At 39.7% G+C, this 18384-nt stretch overlaps 1 protein-coding gene across 5 annotated transcripts in view; it reads left to right on the forward strand.

Annotated features, from left to right (window-relative positions):
• The window catches only part of KYAT3 (kynurenine aminotransferase 3), a 63454-nt gene that overhangs the window by 8994 nt on the left and 36076 nt on the right, over positions 1–18384 (forward strand). The window contains exons 1-2 of one of the 5 annotated variants that reach the window (XM_038541454.1): positions 4590–4725; positions 4807–5036. The exons of 3 other annotated variants lie outside the window; for them this stretch is intronic. The gene's annotated coding sequence lies outside the window, so the exon portion shown is untranslated. Of the gene's footprint in view, positions 1–4589; positions 4726–4797; positions 5037–18384 lie in introns of those variants that run through there. One more of the 5 variants, XM_038541455.1, reaches the window with a different exon arrangement.

An 18384-nucleotide genomic window follows, 5' to 3' on the forward strand; every position in this document is an offset into this window, starting at 1 on the left:
ACTATCCCATTAGCAACAGATTGTGCATTATCTTCAAACGTGAGGGAGAGGTTTCTGATCACATCTGTTTTCATGAACTCCTGACCAGAAAAGCGTGGCCCTGCCCAAAGAAGCAAATCCTGAATCATGGATGCCTCCTAGTAGGTCTTTTTTATCTTGATGGTATAGATTCAATGAGATGTTTTAGTTTGCTTATGAAAAGTTATCAGTACAATTAGATGACTTAAGAATCATTGCCCAGCTGTGTGCCAACTAGGGATTCTTAGGCCCAAGGAGAATGATAACTGCCACAAAAAACATACAACTGTTCCCTTTAGGTGCTGCTATTAATGAATTCATTCACAGGCACTATTGCATTCACCCTCTCAAGCCTGGAGTCAGTTAGGTTTTCAGCATCTACCAGAAGAAAACCTCCTAGCTTATAAGAATGAGTTGTTATAAACACCCTGCAAAGATGGGTGTTGCTGGTGTGATGTCTTAGAGGGAGGGGCAAGTAAGCTAGATAATCAGGAGAACAAGGAGGTACAGATGTATCAAGATTTACATAAGTAGTTGTGTCTTATTGGGTGCATACCCTTATTTTTTTATTTTTTATTTTTTATTTTTTGGTGCATACCCTTATAATTGAAGAAAATAAAGACACAGGTTGTTCTGGTTAAAAAAGTTGAAATCAATGGAACACTTTGGAGGAGTTAATTGTAATTTGCGGTGACATTAGGAAAGAAGAGAAATTAGTCACAGGGGGACCAGGGGGTCTCTAGCATCATGGACAGATTGGAATCTTTGATGACAAACCAGCAGTCAGAAGGATTACACCCCCCCCACCTTAGCAATGGCCTGGGAGACACCCATGAGGGCACTATCTTTCCAGACTAATGCTGAAGGAAAAAAGAGAAAAAAAAGATTTCATGTCAAAGAATGAAGTCTTGATCCCTCCTCTTGGGCAGAAGCAGTTCACCTTGACGTGAACAACTTATCTTCCTTGTCAATTTGATTTGGAGATCTCCAGTGTCTGTACAGGACCAGAAGTCAGGTGAGGCTGTCTTTAGCTGTCAGGTGTTTATGCAAGACTCTGCCCTCTAGTTTTGCAACAGTGTCAGTGGTCAGAAACGCTTGGTAAGGTCCTTCTCAGTTGGCTGTGAGCTGCTTTGTTCCCCTCTCCCAGTGGTGCTTCCAAAATGCCCAGTCACCAGGCTCCAGACTGACCAACAGAATACTTTGAACTGGGGTCAGAGAAAGTTTCCTTAACCTGTTGATGGTAGGCTTTAGCATAAGATATTAAAGACTTACAGTAGCTGGTCTTTCTGGCATGAAGGCAGAAGGGATCATACTGGCAAGGGATCAGTAGAAAGTTGCATGCCAGTAGACTTTGTCCCTAGATTGTTAGAGGGGTCAGTACAGAGTTAATTAACTCCTGGCCAATTAGGTCTTCTCTTATTGAATCAAGGCCTTGCTTGGATGTTGAGACAATTGAGGAAGAAGTTTAGTCACATCTATATGAATTTTTGTAGGTGCTCCACTTTTTATCCTCCCAATATCAATACTGGAAGTAGCCCATTGAATTTCAGGCACTTTGATTAAACTAAGGAACTTTTGTTAGAATTCTTCTATTTCAAGGACAGATTGTAAAGAAATAAAAGATCAGGTTCAGGTTGGTCACAGAAGTCTAAGGTGAGGTCTCCATTGGAGGCAAACCATATTAACCCTTTTAATTAATTAATTAATTTTTTAACCTTTTTAACTTAGATGGAGATGGTCACCTAATAGATTGGGGGCAAAAAGGAAAAGTTTTTAGTAAAATATTCCAGAGTCATTTGTACTGGTTGAGATAGAATTTCTCTCTGAATTTTATTAGATAACCCCACTATGGAAACTTAGTTTTCACTCCAAGGGAACTGTTGTCATATGAGAGTGGAGTTTAAAGTATGAACTGTAGCTCCAGTGTCTGCCAGAATTTGGCACAGTTTCCCTTTTTTTTTTTTTTTTTTTTTTTAAAGATTTGTTTATTTTATTTGAGAGAACAGTAGAGGGAGAGGGAGAAGCAGGCTCCCCACTGAGCAGGGAGCCTGACATGGGGCTTGATCCCAGGGCCCTGGGATCATGACCTGAGCCAAAGGTAGATGCCCAACCAGCTGAGCCACCCAGGTGCCCCAGTTTCCCATTAATTTTAAATTTTGTTTCTCCTTGGCTGTTTAAGAGGATTGGAGGGTAGTAGTTTACCAGAGGGTTCCTCAGAGCCTCCTCAGTTTTGAGACAGGCCCCCATCAGTTTTGTGGACAGACTGCGGGGTCTCTCCCTTGAGGGGATTTGATCAAGGAATTTGTATAGGAACTTTCAGAACAATTTTTCTTCTAATCCTTAGTTGATTACATTTGAGAAATTGGCCTCTGAGCCAGCCTTCCGATGATGAACCTCTGGGGATGCAATATAAGTTGGCCGGATATTTTCTGAGGCCTCTGGCCTTGGAGTTGTGGCTGTAAGGCGATGAGTCTAGAAGTCCTTTGTTTATGCTTTCAAAGTGTTCATCTGTGGTCATGAGTGCAGAAAGACCAGTGGCGTTCCATCCTATTTTCTGCCTTTTTATTAATCTACCAATGTCAGAGGATAACCCATTTACAAATAGACCAGCTAGAGCAGGTTGTGTGGCCTTGTCTATTATAAGGAACCCAGAATGTATAGGAAGAGCATTTCCAAATGGGCCTTCAAATCGGCTACAGATTCATCTTTCTTTTGTTTGCACGCTTGAAGAACAGACCAATCAGCGCAGGCAGGGAAGACTTTAGGAATGGCTCGCGAAAGTTCAGTTGCTACTTTGCAAGCTCTTTCTACACAAAAATCTCAGATGTCATCCTTGGGGTTTTGCCATCTCGCTTCCTGCATCCATTTATGGCCTCTCCAGGTCCTACCAGCATGCACACAAAGTAACAAAATATGGCAGACCAGGTCATAGGTCCCAGTTAGGACTAAATTCTTCTAAAAACTTTCAGGGTTCCTCCCTGGGTTTTGGAAATTCTTTAACTATGGCTCTTAAGTTGCCCTTGACCAAGGCATGAAAGATACTTGAGGGGGATTATATACAACTTTAGGTAGCTTAATTTTAAAACATAACTGTTCAATAGTCTCTTCGGAGTAGAAAGGCAGTTCAGAGAGAGACTTAGTAAAAACCTGTGGACTCAGGTAAAGAAGGATGGAGTGGAGCAGTAGGGGTCACATCGGTCTTAGTATATTTTGTTTCAGGCACCTCTTGTATTTTTTATTTTTTCATTAGCTTTTTGTAATGAGTCTCTTAATGAAGCTATTTTAGAATCTTGAAGCCTTTTGGAAACCTCTGTACACCAATTAAAATAGGTATCCCACTCTGTTTAATTTGGAAATCCTTATTTTCAAGTATACTTTTCGAATGAGTGATCTTGTCTAACTGGAACATTTCCCTTAAAGGCCAGTGCAAGTCCAGGTTGCTTTCAGTAAAATGTTACAATTTCTGTAGATATTATAGCTCCCAGCACTATAGTTTTTAGACATAATATAAGCATGCTTGACTCTAGAATTGAAGGATCCCATTAGCTTTTGGGTCTCTCAGAGCTGAACTGACACCTAAAAGGATGTGCCCTGGGTCTGGGAATTATGTATTGTTTGTTCTTCAGTGTGCCTTGTTGAATGGAAGTTTTGTTGAGGTTGGCAGGTGACCCAGTGTCAATCTAACCAGTTCTTGACCAAGAAGAAGGAGGGGTCTTCTTAAGGTGGTAAGTGCTCTAACAGCTCTCTTCATGCCCACCAATTTTTGCAGCTTTTTGACCTCCCAGATCCCTGCTAGCAGTTGCCTTTACTTACACAAAACAAGACAAACAAATGTGTGCACCTTAACATACCATCAGTAACCAAAACATGTAGCATTTAAAGCATTGCTAGCCAAAAGAAAGCCTCTCCACTGCCAGCAATGCCCAGTGTGGGCTAAACCAGGTGACTCCAATCAGGGAGACTATGGATGGGACATGGGAAGAGGATTATAACATGGAATTAGAGACTGAGCCAAGGGCCAAAGACTGATGCTTCCTTAGAGCCTCCTGTCAGTCTAGATGGACTCATCAGCCCTGGACTGGCAAGCCAACTAGATCAGTAGCTTAAACACAAAAAGAGCAAAACTGAAACTGAGACAGCCTTACCAATGGATCCAAAGAACTGTTGTTAATTAGATGTGATAATGGCATCAGAGTTATTATAAGAAAATGTTGATAAATTTTAGAGATATATGCCAAGTACATAGAGGCAAAATGACTTAACATCTAAGATTTGCTTACTCGGCAATAGAAAAAGATGTTAAAAGGAGAAGGGGAGAGATGAAGCAAATGAGGCAAAATCATGATGTGTATATGAGTACTTTATCTTGAGTTGAGTTATCTGACTGTCATTTTCATAAGTCAAAATGGGTGAATATTAGCAATTTCATAATATTTAACCTAATTTTAATCTCTCGACTTTTTTTTTTTAAAGGTTTTATTTATTTATTCATGAGAGACCCAGAGAAAGAGAGAGGCAGAGACACAGGCAGAGGGAGGAGCAGGCTCCATGCAGGGAGCCCGATGTGGGACTCAATCCCGGGACTCCAGGATCATGCCCCCAGCTGAAGGCAGGCGCTATCCCTCTGAGCCATCCAGGCATCCCTAATCTCTCGACTTTTATGTAGGTTTGAAACTTTCATAAAAGCCATGACTAGCTTCTCTATTTGTAAGTACTATAATTTCTAACTCATAAATACCTTGAATTCTAGCTCTCTTCTTTATTACCACCACAATTATCTTATTTCAGGCCTTCATCCATACAGAAAAATTCATTGAAGCCAAGGAAGTGGGTGTGATCACCCATGGTGAACAGACAAAGCCATCATACTAAACCAAGGGTGTTTGTGTATAGAATTATCACCTACAGAGCTCTGTTAGAATGTACGTGCCCAAGAACTGTCCTAAGAGATTGTGATTCTCCAAGTCTGGAGTGTATTTTGAAAAATATTTCTCGGTAATTCTGGTACACATTCCCAGGTAAGAGCACCGACAAGGCATTATTCAGATTTGCAGATTATCTGGGATAGAATTTAACCCTTTCCACTTTTGACAACCACATCAGGAAAGTACCTACAGTTCACCAGTCCCTTTGCAGTGATATTTTGAACCTTAAGAAAAATTACTGCTCTATAAGCAAGAAAAGAAACAAGAACTCAGGATGGAAATTACTATCTGTTCTGTCCCCTACTTGAGTACCTAAATCTTAAAGGCTTAGAAACTGGGATATGAAGTATATATTATCCCTTGGTGCCAAGAAGCCAAAGAAAATAATTAGTAGATAGATGAGTGAAAGATGAAAAGGAGGAAGCAAGGAAGGAAGGAAGGAGTCATTGCTGATAAGATGTCTCATGGGGCACCCACTCCTACTGCCTCACCATGTGACCCTTGGTGAGACTGACCTTATTGAAAGGTCATTCAGACTGCAGTGTGTAGCCACTGGCTTTCTGCTTTGCTTTCATTAATGATGTGTTTTCTGCTTATCCTCAAAATAGCTTTCTTAAATGGGTCTTCTCAAGGAAATTATTCTGTATGATGCTGTAATGGACACGTTACCCATTTGTCAAAACCGGTAGAATTTGCAACACCTAGAAGGAAACGTAATAGAAAGTGGATTCTGGGGCAGCCTGGGTGGCTCAGTGGTTTAGCGCCACCTTCAGTCTAGGGTGTGATCCTGGAGACCTGGGATCGAGTCCCATGTCAGGCTCCCTGCATGGAGCCTGTTTCTCCCTCTGCCTGTGTCTGTGCCTCTCTCTCTCTCTCTCTCTCTCTGTGTGTCTCTCATGAATAAATAAATAAAATCTTAAAAAAAAAAAAGTGGATTCTGGGTGATAATGTGTCAGTATTGGTTCATCAGTTGTTACAAATGTAGCACTCTGATGGGGGATGTTATTGGTGGGGAGGTAGCAAGCAGAAGGGCTATGGGAACCTGTACTTTCTCCTCTGTTCTGCTGTGAACATAAAACTACTCTAAAAATTAGGTCTGGGGGGATCCCTGGGTGGCTCAGCAGTTTCGCGCCTGCCTTTGGCCCAGGGCGCGATCCTGGAGACCCGGGATCGAGTCCCGCGTCGGGCTCCTGGTGCATGGAGCCTGCTTCTCTCTCTGCCTCTCTCTCTCTCTGTCTATGTCTATCATAAATAAATAAAAATAAATCTTAAAAAAAAATTAGGTCTGGGGCACCTGCATGGCTCAGTCAGTGAAGCATCTGACTTGATTTCAGCTTGAGTCTTGATCTCAGGGTCATGAGTTTGGGCCCCACACTGAGCTCCATGCTGGGAGCTTAAAAAAAAAATAGGCTTATTTTTTTAAAGTGTCTTCTAAAATTTTCATGCCCAAAGCAAAAAAACATTTATTTTATAGCAGCTGGGCAGCCCAGGTGGATCAGCGGTTTAGCACCACCTTTGGCCCAGGGCCCGATCCTGGAGACCCAGGATCGAGTCCCACGTTGGGCTCCTGCGTGGAGCCTGCTTCTCTGCCTGTGTCTCTGCCTCTCTCTCTCTCTCTCTTGCTTGCTCTGTCTCTCATGAATAAATAAATAAAATCTTAAAAAAAAAAAAATTTATTTATAGCAGCTGAAACAAAAACTTTCCCATCTCTTTCAGTCTGTCCTTCCCTAAAGAAATCACAGCTCTCTTTTTTTTGACATGAAAATATTATCTATCGTACAATTAGTACATACCCAAGTCTCTTTACCCTGTTTGGTGTAAAGTTACTTACCCTCTTTGTAGCTAAGAGAGTCTTTGCCACTTTCTAAGTAGATGCTAGGTATTAAGTGTATGGTATGTTTTCCACCATGGATTTAACTTACTTAATCATGGCAATTGCATGGGGCACACATTTTTTTTTTTAAGATTTTATTTATTTATTCATGAAAGAGAGTGAGGCAGAGACACAAGTGGAGAGAGAAGCAGGCTCCATGCAGGGGACTGCTTCAGTCCCATGCAGGAACTCCAGTGTGAGTCCCATGTGGGACTTGATTCTGGGACCGTAGGATCATGCCCCGGGCAGAAGGCAGGCACTTAACCGCTGAGCCACCCAGACATCCCTGGGCACACATTCATTTTCCTTATGAACAAAGGAGGAAACTGAGTTTCAGAGAGGTTAAATAACTTGCTACTTCACACAGCTAGTAGTTTTGATGTTTAATTTCAAAGCAAGATCTACCTGGCTTGAAAGCTCTGCGTATTAAACAAGCTTGGAAATGTTAATTGGAACATAGGCATGTATTACAGGGCACAGAGCTTGGCAGGCCCCCTGATCTAACCTTAACATCTCTTCCTGGTACAAGTACACAGTAGAAACCCAAGAAGTCTTGCTCACTCTCAAATCCAAATTTCTAAGAGTTGCCCTGATTAGTTTTGCCTGACTCTGTTCATCACCATTCTAATTAACTGTGAGGGGTTGGAGGATGGGATATTATCTAAACAAGCAAAAGGGTTCACCTCTTTAAGTATAAGTAGGGGGCAGTAAATTCACTTCTACAGGATCTTGGCTTAGATCCAGTTTTCAAAGGGAATAAATTAGGCTTTTTTTCCCTTCACCTGAGTCCCATATTCTGGCATTCCAACCATATATTTACTTATTTTGTCAGTCCCCAGGTTTGAAGAAACTCTTGTTTCCAATAAGCTTGTTTCTCTACAGATATTATTAGATAATTTTCAAAAAAGGGCAAAATCATGACTCTTAGAAATATAAAAATGAATATATATTAAAGAATTTTATTCACATGAGAGAACAAAACAAGTTATAGCCAGTTCAAAGGAAAGTAAAAAAGCATACATCTATATGTAATAAAGGAATTGAGTTCCAAATGAAGGCAAAACTCTTTTTTCCCACTGGATGGAGGAAAGTCCATCAAAACTCTAGAACCAGAGTTTACATGTCTGTCAGTTACCATCAGTCTGCAAAGTGCAAATATGTCAAAGACCAATTTTAGTTCTGTTAGAATCAGCCCTGTAAGTGCATGCTATAGCTATTGCATGTTCTCCACTAAAAAACACTTTTTTTTCCTACAATATATTGTCTCTCAGAGGGGATAGAGATTCCTTCCTTTTCACTCATTTTAGTCAACAAATATTAAATAGCTACAGCATATTAGATACAAGTAATTATAAAATTAAATGACTACATATGTTGCTTAAAAGTTCCAGTTAAATATGTGTGCCCTTGAGTTATAAGTTGGATTTTTATATATTTAAATTATACACTTGTATATCTTAAGTCATTGGTCCCTGTTCCGTTTCCACTTCTGAGTTTTGCTTTCAGTTCTTCAACCATTACAGGAACGTTCTGTGCCATCTAGTGGCTAAAGACTGATTTGTCTGGTTTTTTGGGAATGTACATATACTCAGAGTTTGGAAGAAATCTAAAATCTATGAGATAACTCTGTTAATGTCTGCTTGCTTGAGGAGTATTTTGTCCAAAAGGAGAAAGAAACCATGATTTCAGAATGCTCTGGAACCTTTTTTTAAATTAAAAATTTTTTTCATTTTTTAATAGATCTCTATGTCTTAGAGCATTATTGATAGGTTCAGAGAGCAAAATTGAGCAGAATCTAGAGAATTCCCATATATCCCCTGCCCCCCAAATATACAGCATCCCTTTTTATTGTATCGCCACCACAGTGATGCATTTGCTCCAATTGATGAACCTACATTGAAACATCATTGCTACTCAGTGTCCATAGTTTATATTGGGGTTCACTCTTAGTGTTGTACATTCCATGGATTTTGACAATGTATAATGACACAAATGCACCTTTATGGTATCCTGCAGAATAGTTTCACTGTCCTAAAAATCCTGCCTTCTACTTGTTTATCCCTCCTTCCCCCCAAGCCCTGGAAACCACTGATCTTTTTACTATCCTCATGATTTTGCCTTTAAGATTCTTCATGTGTTGTCTTTGCTGAATAGCTCATTTCTTTTTAGCACTGAATAATATTCTGTTGTCTGGTTGTATCACAGTTTATCCATTCACCTAGTGAAGGATATCTTGGTTGTTTCCAAGCTCTGGCAATTATAAATAAAGCTGGTATAAACATTCATGCACAGGATTTTTTATGAACATAATTTTTTGACTCCTTTGTGTAAAAACCAATGAGAGTGATGACTGGGTTATATAGTATCTTTAATTTTATAAGAAACTACTTCTGGCAGCTTTTTAAAATCAGCTTTATCAAGATACAATAAACAGCATCCATTGAGTATAAAACTCAATGATTATTTAAAGATGTGTATATATATGAAACCATTGCTAAGTCAACATACAGAACATGCCCTTCATTCCTAAAAGGATTCCTTTATGTTCCTTTGCAATCCATCCTTCACTCTGTTGATTTGCTCTAGCTTTATAGATTAGTTTGCTTTTCTGAAAAAATTACTATTTTAAGGGTGTCTGGATAGCTCAGTAAGTGTCTGGCCCTTGATTTTGGTTCAGGTCATGATCTCAGGGTTGTGAAGTCAAGTCCTGTGTCCAGCTCTGCACTTGAGCATGGAGCTTGATTCTCTCTCTCCCTCTCCCTCTGCTCCTCCCACCCCTACTCACATGTACATTCTCTCTATCTCTAGAAAAATAAAGTAATAAATAAATGAATTAATTAAAATTTAAAAAATAATTTAAAAATTATTTTGTATTAATCGGATTATATAGTGTGTACTATCTTATTCTTTCACGTGCATAATTTTTAAATTTATGTATGTTGTAATATTCATTCCTTTTTATTTCTGATCAGTATCCCATTATATGAACATACCATCATTTGTTTATCCCTTTATCTGTTAATGGACTTTTAGGTTGTTTCCAGTTTATTGCTGTTGTGAATAAAACAATTATGAACATTTGTGTACAAGCCATTGTATAGCCATACATTTTCATTTCTCTTAGATAAATACCTAACAGGGTGTTATACTATGCATTGGCAAACTGAATTTAAATTAAGAAACAAAAACCTAACAGTGGAATGGTTCAGTTGTAGGGTACATTTATTTAATTTTTAAGCTAAGTGGCTTTCCAACGTGGTTGTACCATTTTACATTCCCACCAGGGGTTGTATGAGTTCCAGCTGCTCCACATCCTTACCAACACTCAGTACCTACAATTTTAGCCATTCTGATCTGTATCTAGTAGCACCTCATTGTGGTTTTATTTTGCATTTCCCTAATGACTAATGACATTGAGGATCTTTTATGTGCTTTTGGCCACCATTCATATGTCTTCTACAAAGGGGCTGCCAAATCTTGTTTGCCTTTCTATTGAGGTATAAAAGTTCCTTATGTATTCCAAATAGTAGTCTTTTTTAAGATATGTGTTGTAATACTTTCTCCCATTCTGTGGGTCACCTGGCAACTATTTAAGATTTGTGAGCCCGGGTAGCCCTGGTGGCCTGGCCTTCGGCCCAGGGTGTGATCTTGGAGACCTGGGCTCGAGTCCCATGTTGGGCTCCCTGCATGGAGCCTGCTTCTCCCTCTGCCTGTGTCTCTGCCCTCCTCTTCTCTGTGTGTGTCTCTCATGAATAGATAAATAAAATCTTAAAAAAAAAAAAAAAAGATTTGTGAGCCCACTGAATGATATTGTAGGAGAGGAAAAAAAAAATATCTACCCTCCTAGGTTTTCTGATGGAGGCCCTGCAAATTAGATTTACAAAAGACAAATTAACTAGAGTAAAACATAGTTAATTAACATATGCATTGTACCTACACATGAGAGAGCTCAGTGATGAGTAACTAACTCAGAAGGTGTGGTTACAAACTTGGGTTTGTATAGCATCTTAAGACATAAATGTATAGAGAAGTGACAAGACAAATGAAAAGGGGCTTAGGAACGGAATATCAGGGTAATTTTAATAAGCGTTTTTATGTAGACTCCTCTGGTGCTATTTCAGATAATAAGAGTCTAGAATTGTCTCTATTATCTTGCTTATCCTGGTAGAGAGGGGAGGGCAGAGAGTTTTTCTTTCGTCTGCTTCTCAGTTGCATTCAGCTCAAAATGGTCCTTATGTCAAAGTGACATACTTTGGGGTAGCATAATCGGATTCTCTACAAAATCATAATAGATTTCATAGAATTTTTTTAAGTCAACCAGTAATAATAAACATTTTTTTAATGTTTACCATGTGCCACTGCACTATGTGCTTTACATGATGTCTCCTTTAATCCTTCTAACTGTCCTATTTTGTAAATACTATTTTCATCTCCAATGTACTAGTAAGAAAATGTGGATTTGGAAGGGTTTAGTGATTTTCTTTAATCACACTCTTTAGGTCTTTAAACACCATACTATATGTCGTCGGGTAGATTGTGTTTAAATAGTTTCCTATGGCCACTGTAACAAATTACCACAAACTTGGGGATCCCCAGGTGGCTCAGCAGTTTGGTTGCCCACCTTGGGCCTGGGGCGTGGTCCTAGAGTCCGGGGATCGAGTCCCACGTCGGGCTCCCTGCATGGAGCCTGCTTCTCCCTCTGCCTGTGTCTCTGCCTCTCTCTCTCTCTCTCTCTCTGTCTCTCATGAATAAATAAAATAAAATCTAAAAAAAAAAAAAAATTCCACAAACTTGGTAACTTAATAATATAGAAATTTATTATTCTCAACTCTGATTCAAATGAAAATGAAATTTTCAAATGAAAATTCAGTCAGTATCACTGGGCCAAAATGAAGGTGTCAACAAGAGGCTCTAGGAAATAATCTGTTCCTTATGTCTTCCAGCTTCTGGGGGCTGCTGCTACTCCTTGGCTTATGGTCATATCAACCTAATCTTTAAGGCCAGCATCTTCAGATTGCCCTCTGCTCCATTTTCATATGGCCTTTTCATTTGCATACTTCTAAAGATACCTGTGATTATATTTAGGGCCCACCTAGTTAATCCAAAAAAGAATCAAGACCAACTCAAGACCCTTAATTTAATCACATCTGCAAGAATGTAAGGATATATATCAATGTACAAAGCAATAGTCACAAGTTCCAAGGGTTTGGATGTGGACATCTCTTGAGAGGTCATTTCTGAGCCTACCATAGTGGGAATTATGAGAAGATCATATCAAACAGGGGGGAAGAATTTGAATAAAAACATGGGAAATAGGTGCCTGGGTAGTTCAGTCAGTTAAGCGTCCAGCTCTTGATTTTGGCTCAGGTCTTTATGTCAGGGTTGTGGGATCAAGCCCTACATTGGGCTCTGTACACTGGGCATGGAGCCTGCTTAAGATTCTCTCTCTTTGGGGAACCTGGGTGGCTCAGTTGGATGAGCATCCAACTCTTGCTTTTGGTTCAGGTCGTGATCTCAGGGTCATGAGATTGAGCCTTGTGTCAGGCTCTGTGCTCAGTAGGGAGTCTGCTTGAGATTCTTTCTGTCCCTCCCCCTGCTCTCTCTTGTGTGCATGTGCACTCTCTCTCCCTCTCTCTCTTAAAAACGAAGAAGAAGAAGGAGAAGGAGAAGGAGAAAGAAGCAGAAAGAAGCAGGAAGAAGAAGAAGAAAGAAGAAGAAAGAAGAAGAAGAAGAAGAAGAAGAAGAAGAAGAAGAGAAGAAGAAGAAGAAGAAGAAGAAGAAGAAGAAGAAGAAGAAGAAGAAGAAGAAGAAGAAGAAGAAGAAGAAGAAGAAGAAGAAGAAGAAGAAGAAGAAGAAGAAGAAGAAGAAGAAGAAAGAAGAAGAAGAAGAAGAAGCAGCATGGGAAACAGAAATACCATGAATGTAATTAGAGAATGACAAGTGGCCCTGTGCTATTGAATCACTGTATGTGAGGGGATGGCATGGTGGAAGAGAAGGCTGGAAATAGATTATGGGCCTTGAGTGCCAGTTTTGAATTTGAACTATGTTTCATAGCTTGATGAGAATCACTGAAGATTTTAGAGCAAAGTGATAGCATCCCATCTTCTGTTTTAAGTGCATACTGTAGCACTGGGTGATAGGTTAGAGGAAAGATTCCACTGAAGTACTTAAAAGTAAGGATAGTACTTAAAAAGAGGTAGGATTTCATTCATATGTTCAAAAGGTACTTGTAAATACAACCTTCCAAACACCATTTTAGATACTGAACAAGATATAAGTCCTTGTTGTCTGAGGTTTTTGTTTTTGTGAGTAAGATAGATAATTAGGAACTAATAATTTCAAATAGTGGTGAATGTTCTAAGAAAATTAAATAGAGAAATATGCTGGGGATCCCTGGGTGGCTTAGCGGTTTAGGGCCTCCTTCAGCCCAGGGTGTGATGCTAGAGTCCCGGGATCGAGTCCCATGTCGGGCTCCCTGCATGGAGCCTGCTTCTCCCTCTGCCTGTGTCTCTGCCTCTCTGTGTGTGTCTCTCATGAATAAATAAATAAAACTTTAAAAAGAAATAGAGAAATATGCTAAAATCCTTGGTGGGGCTACTAGGAAAGAGGCAATGAGTAATATTAAGGCATGTAATTTTAGAAGACCTTTTGAGGAGGGTATATTTTAATGTTTGTGTGTGTGTGTGTGTGTGTGCGTGCGCGTGCATGTGTGTGTGTGTTTAACCATACAAATATTTATGTAGTAGGGAAAAAACCTCATTTGCATCTCCCCCAAGGCACCATGAGGTCTGACCAAACACACGCACACAGCTTCCTTGCTACATACCAGTTTCCAAGGGCAGGAGGCAGCCATTGCTCCTCAGCATACACCCAACAAACAAAGTCAAGGTGAGGTGAAGTGGAGTGGGGAATCTGGGGAATCATTGAATAGAATGACATGAGGAGCCAGCCACATAAGTAAGACCTAACAGAAGGGCATTCCAAGCAGAGCCCACAGCAATTGCAAAGGCTTTTATATCAGCAACATTGCTGCACTCTGTCTTTTTATTCCAAGGTTGAGGCTAAAGGAGTAGCCAGCCTGTCGGAGACATGGTCTTCTCATAGTAGAGGAGAGAAGCCAAAACCATGCAAAAGCACTTATAGGTTCTTAGACATGTGTGTGTCACATCTATTGACCAGAGCAAGTCACATGGGCAATCTCAAAATCACTTCTTCAGAAAAGTAGAGGTGAATGACTATACAGAGTAATATAATGATAGGAACAAACCAGGTATGTTTGAGGTATAGAAAGAAGAAAGGCTCAGTGAAAATAGGAAACCTTGGTTTGTTTTGTCGCTGATATATCCCACACCAAAGGGTGCCTTGTACACAATACATATTCAATAAATATTTGTTGCATGAATAAATGAAAGCCAGTGTGGTTAGAATGTAAACACGACATGAGGTTGCAGTCACTAGCAATGTATCAGCTGGCATATAAGAGGAGACTTAATTTCACCCCTGCCTTAGAATTTGGTTCTACAGCCAGCTCTTTCCCCTGGCCCTCTGTTGCAGCAATAGAAGCTTCAGCTCCGTATCTTTAGCTCTGCTACAGATTCAGGGTATCTGCAGCACTCTCCCCATGAACCTTCCCGTTGAGATGGACTGCCATAGCCTGAGACCCCTCCCTTCTTTTAAGAACATCATCAACTCCTATTCCCTGGAAAATGTTCTTTTTCCCATTCCAACCATGTTTTTCAGTAGAAGCTAATTTTTTATAGAGGTACTATCCAGGGGTGTTGACAGGTTCTGGCTCAGGGAGCATACCTGGAAGAATCAGGGGATTGTGAAGTCGGGTTTGTTACCTTTATTTGAGTGATAGTGAGCACATGAAAAAGACATCATCCAAAAAAGAAAAAAAAAAGGCATCATCATTCAGCTGCATCTCTATACTTGTCATGATCTTGCTCTACACTGCTTTTGCTGACATTTTTTCATCATGGTCTTAACAACCATACTTACATAGTACTTTTTAAATTATTGGGGAAAAGCCACAGTTTATTAGCCAAGGCCAGGTCATTCAGAGTCCTTCCCTAGAATTTTCCAAATTGAAGTAGAGAAAGCAATACTCAGTCCCTCTGGTGCTGAAATTGGGAGGCGTGACTGTGCTTTTGTCTCCAGTGGAGAAAAGCAGACCAAGATTGGGTAGAAATGTAGATGAAGCAGAACCTGGTGAGATTCAGGTTTCTGGCTTCAGTTACCCATAAGCCTAGCTATACTTCTTTCCTTATTGTGGTGACATGAGCTTTCTAATAAATGCCTCTTTTTTGCCTAAACTGATTGAGTTTCTGTCTGTGCAACTAAGAGAACTGGGTAATATAGCTTCAGGAGCTTCAAAGGCATCTATGCACTGATCTGTTTCTCACACTCAAAGCTAGGAAAGAGTGTAACAAAGTTTTTTAGTCAGATTCAGATTTCTGGCAAACTCTCAAACTGGTAAAGTGTCAGTAAATTATGCAATTTTTTAAGCAATTATTTGTAAAGTTTCTTTTTTTTTAAAAAAAAAAAATATGTATTTAGGGGATCCCTGGGTGGCTCAGTGGTTTAGCACCTGCCTTTGGCCAGGGCTTGATCTGGAGTCCCGCGTCAGGCTCCCGGCATGGAACCTGCTTCTCCCTCCTCCTGTGTCTCTGCCTCTCTCTCTCTCTCTCTCTGTGCCATCAGTCAATCAATCAATCAATCTTTAAAAAAATATATGTATTTATTTTAGAGACAGAACATGAAAGAGTGAGCACAGGGAGGGGCAGAAGGAGAGGGAGAGAGAAAACTTAGCAGACTCCTCAATGAGTGTGGAGCCCAACTTGGAGGCTGTTCTCATAACCCTGAGATCGCTACTAGAGCCGAAACCAAGAGTTGGACACCTGACTGCATCACCCAGAGGCCTGCAAAATTTCTTTTTAAAACAGACCTGTAGGACAGCCCTGGTGGCACAGCGGTTTAGCGCCACCAGCAACCCAGGACGTGATCCTGGAGACCCTGGATCGAATCCCACGTCAGGCTCTCTGCATGGAGCCTGCTACTCCCTCTGCCTGTGTCTCTGCCCCTATCTCTCTCTCTCTCTCTCTCCCCCCCCCCCCCGTCTCTATGAATAAATAAATAAAATCTTAAAAAAAAATAGACCTGTATTTTTTTTAAAAAGACATTTAGGGAGTAAGTGCTGAGGAATGAAGGAAAATGATACTGTGTTATCACTATGGTTGTTGGAACATCAAATTTTATACCTTACATTTTCCATAAAAGTAAACCAAAAGTTGTGTGTTTAGTTAGCTTAGCTGGAACTAGATGACTATATATTGATATATCATCTTTCTTGTGATAATAAATACTTGTGTTTAATAGGGCATTCACCTCCATATCAAACTTTAAAATTGAAGGAAACAGAGCAGAAACCCTATAATGAAATGCACAGTGGAAACACTACCTATAATTGCAAAACACTGGAAGTAACAAATGCCCAAACGATAAGGAATGAATGAGTAAAGTGTGGTATATAAATAACCTGAAATAATATCTGCTAATTAAAAGTGAAAATTTTATGATGACTGAGAAAATTTGTAACACCATTAAGATACTCTGTTAAAAGAAAAGGCAAATGTTTTAAAAATTACATGTGATTGCAGCTATAAATAATGGATGTTTTGGCTGCCCTACCTGCCCAGACAGCACAGTAGAGGGTTGCCCATTATATGGTCATTTACTTTCTGCTCCAGCCTAGACGTGAAGTACTAGAGTCTGTTTCTCATGTCTGATTATTATCTTTATCTCTCTAACCATCAGCTTTGTTATTTCTGTTTCTGACCTTTTCTTGCACTCTTTATCCTTTTTATGCTTGACTTATAGATGTAACAGCTTCAACTTACCCAGCTTCACCGCACCATTTCAGAAGACTTTCTTACCTATCCTATCCCACCTAAAACCAACAGGTCTTACAGGCAGAGTCCTCAAAATATATATAGTTGAAACTGTAGTATACTAGAGTCATAGGATAACTGGTAATATTTTTTCTTCTTTCCAAGTTTTTCTTGTTTGAACACCATTGCAGTAATCATTTTAGAATAGCAATAAGCTTTTCTCATCTCTGCCAAGAGTGGCACCTAGTGGTGAATTTGTAGAACTTCACTTTTCAGCCTCAAGTTGACAAAAAAAAGATGCTACTTATTATTTCACTAGCATTTTTGTGTTTATCCCATATGAGTGCAATATATGTATGCCAGGCATTAATCTACCTGGGAGCAGGAACCAGCTCATGAAATAGCTGGTCCAGAAATTATACAGGTCCTGTAGATTTCCTATCATATACCCGAGGCTCATACTTAATTCCCCATAGGATACAGGTTTATTTTCATTTCATAAGACTGAATCTACTCTGACAGTAATTCTTATATAGTGCGCATTTGCATCTATTCCTGAATCTTGATGTTTTTAGACACTATAGGGTGTCTTGTTAATGTTCATCACTATTAATTTCCTCTGGCTGCCTTAATAGAGAACTACAAACTAAGTGGCTTAAGCAACAAAACTGTATTAGCTCACAGTTTTGTAGACTAAAAACCCAAAGGCAAAGTGTGCCAGGGTTGGTTTCTTCTGTATGATGTGAGAATGAGTCTGTTCATGCTTTTCCCCTAGTTTCTGGTAGTTTGCTGTCAATCTCTGGCATTCCTTGGCTTTCAAAAGCACCACCTCGATCCCTACTTTCATCTTCATGTGACATCCTCTCTGTATGCCAGACTGTCTCCAAATTTACTGTTTGTGTAAGAACACTGTCATATTGGATTAGCCTCCTTGCAATCCATGACCTTAATTTAACCAATTACATCTGCAACGAACCTATTTCCAAATAAGGTCACATTCTGAGGTAATGGGTGATAGGGCCTCAACCTGAATTTGGAGGGGTACACAATTCAGCCCACAATAATCATTCTACCTCCAGACTTCATTTCTGCCATGTTGGTATCAGGCATAGCCATGAATTGCTTTGGCCAATACCATGTGAGTAGAAATGGTATGTGAACATCTAAGTAGAAACTAAAATTTTTTTTCCCTCTACTATGAAACTGACAGTATTCCAAAAAGAGGCTATTTCATCAGCTCATGTCTCAGAGTGACAGTGACATGGAACAATGCAGCAGCTGACCTTCAGTGAATATGTAGTATGAAAAAGAAACCTTTGTGATTTTAAGCTACCAAGACCTTGGGGTCATTTGTTACTGAACCATAAATTAACTTAAGCTGATGCAATAAGTACCTAACATAAGTTAAGCCAACTGATACCATACATTCACTTCTAATGTGTGGATTTTTGCATTCATTCATCAGATACTTGTTGAAAATTTTCTATGTGCTAAACGTAGTTCTATGTGTTGGACACCGTTATAGTTAATTTTGTGTCAACATGGCTAGGCCAAGGAACCCAGATATCTATATCAGTGTAGATGTCTCTGAAGGTGTTTTTCAAATGAGATTAATATTTAAATCAGTAGATTTTAAGTAAAATGCCCTCTATAGACTATGGGTGGGCCTGATTTAATC

This window comes from Canis lupus, chromosome 6 (genome assembly GCF_011100685.1).
Source record: "Canis lupus familiaris isolate Mischka breed German Shepherd chromosome 6, alternate assembly UU_Cfam_GSD_1.0, whole genome shotgun sequence".
Classification (NCBI taxonomy): Eukaryota; Metazoa; Chordata; class Mammalia; order Carnivora; family Canidae; genus Canis; species Canis lupus.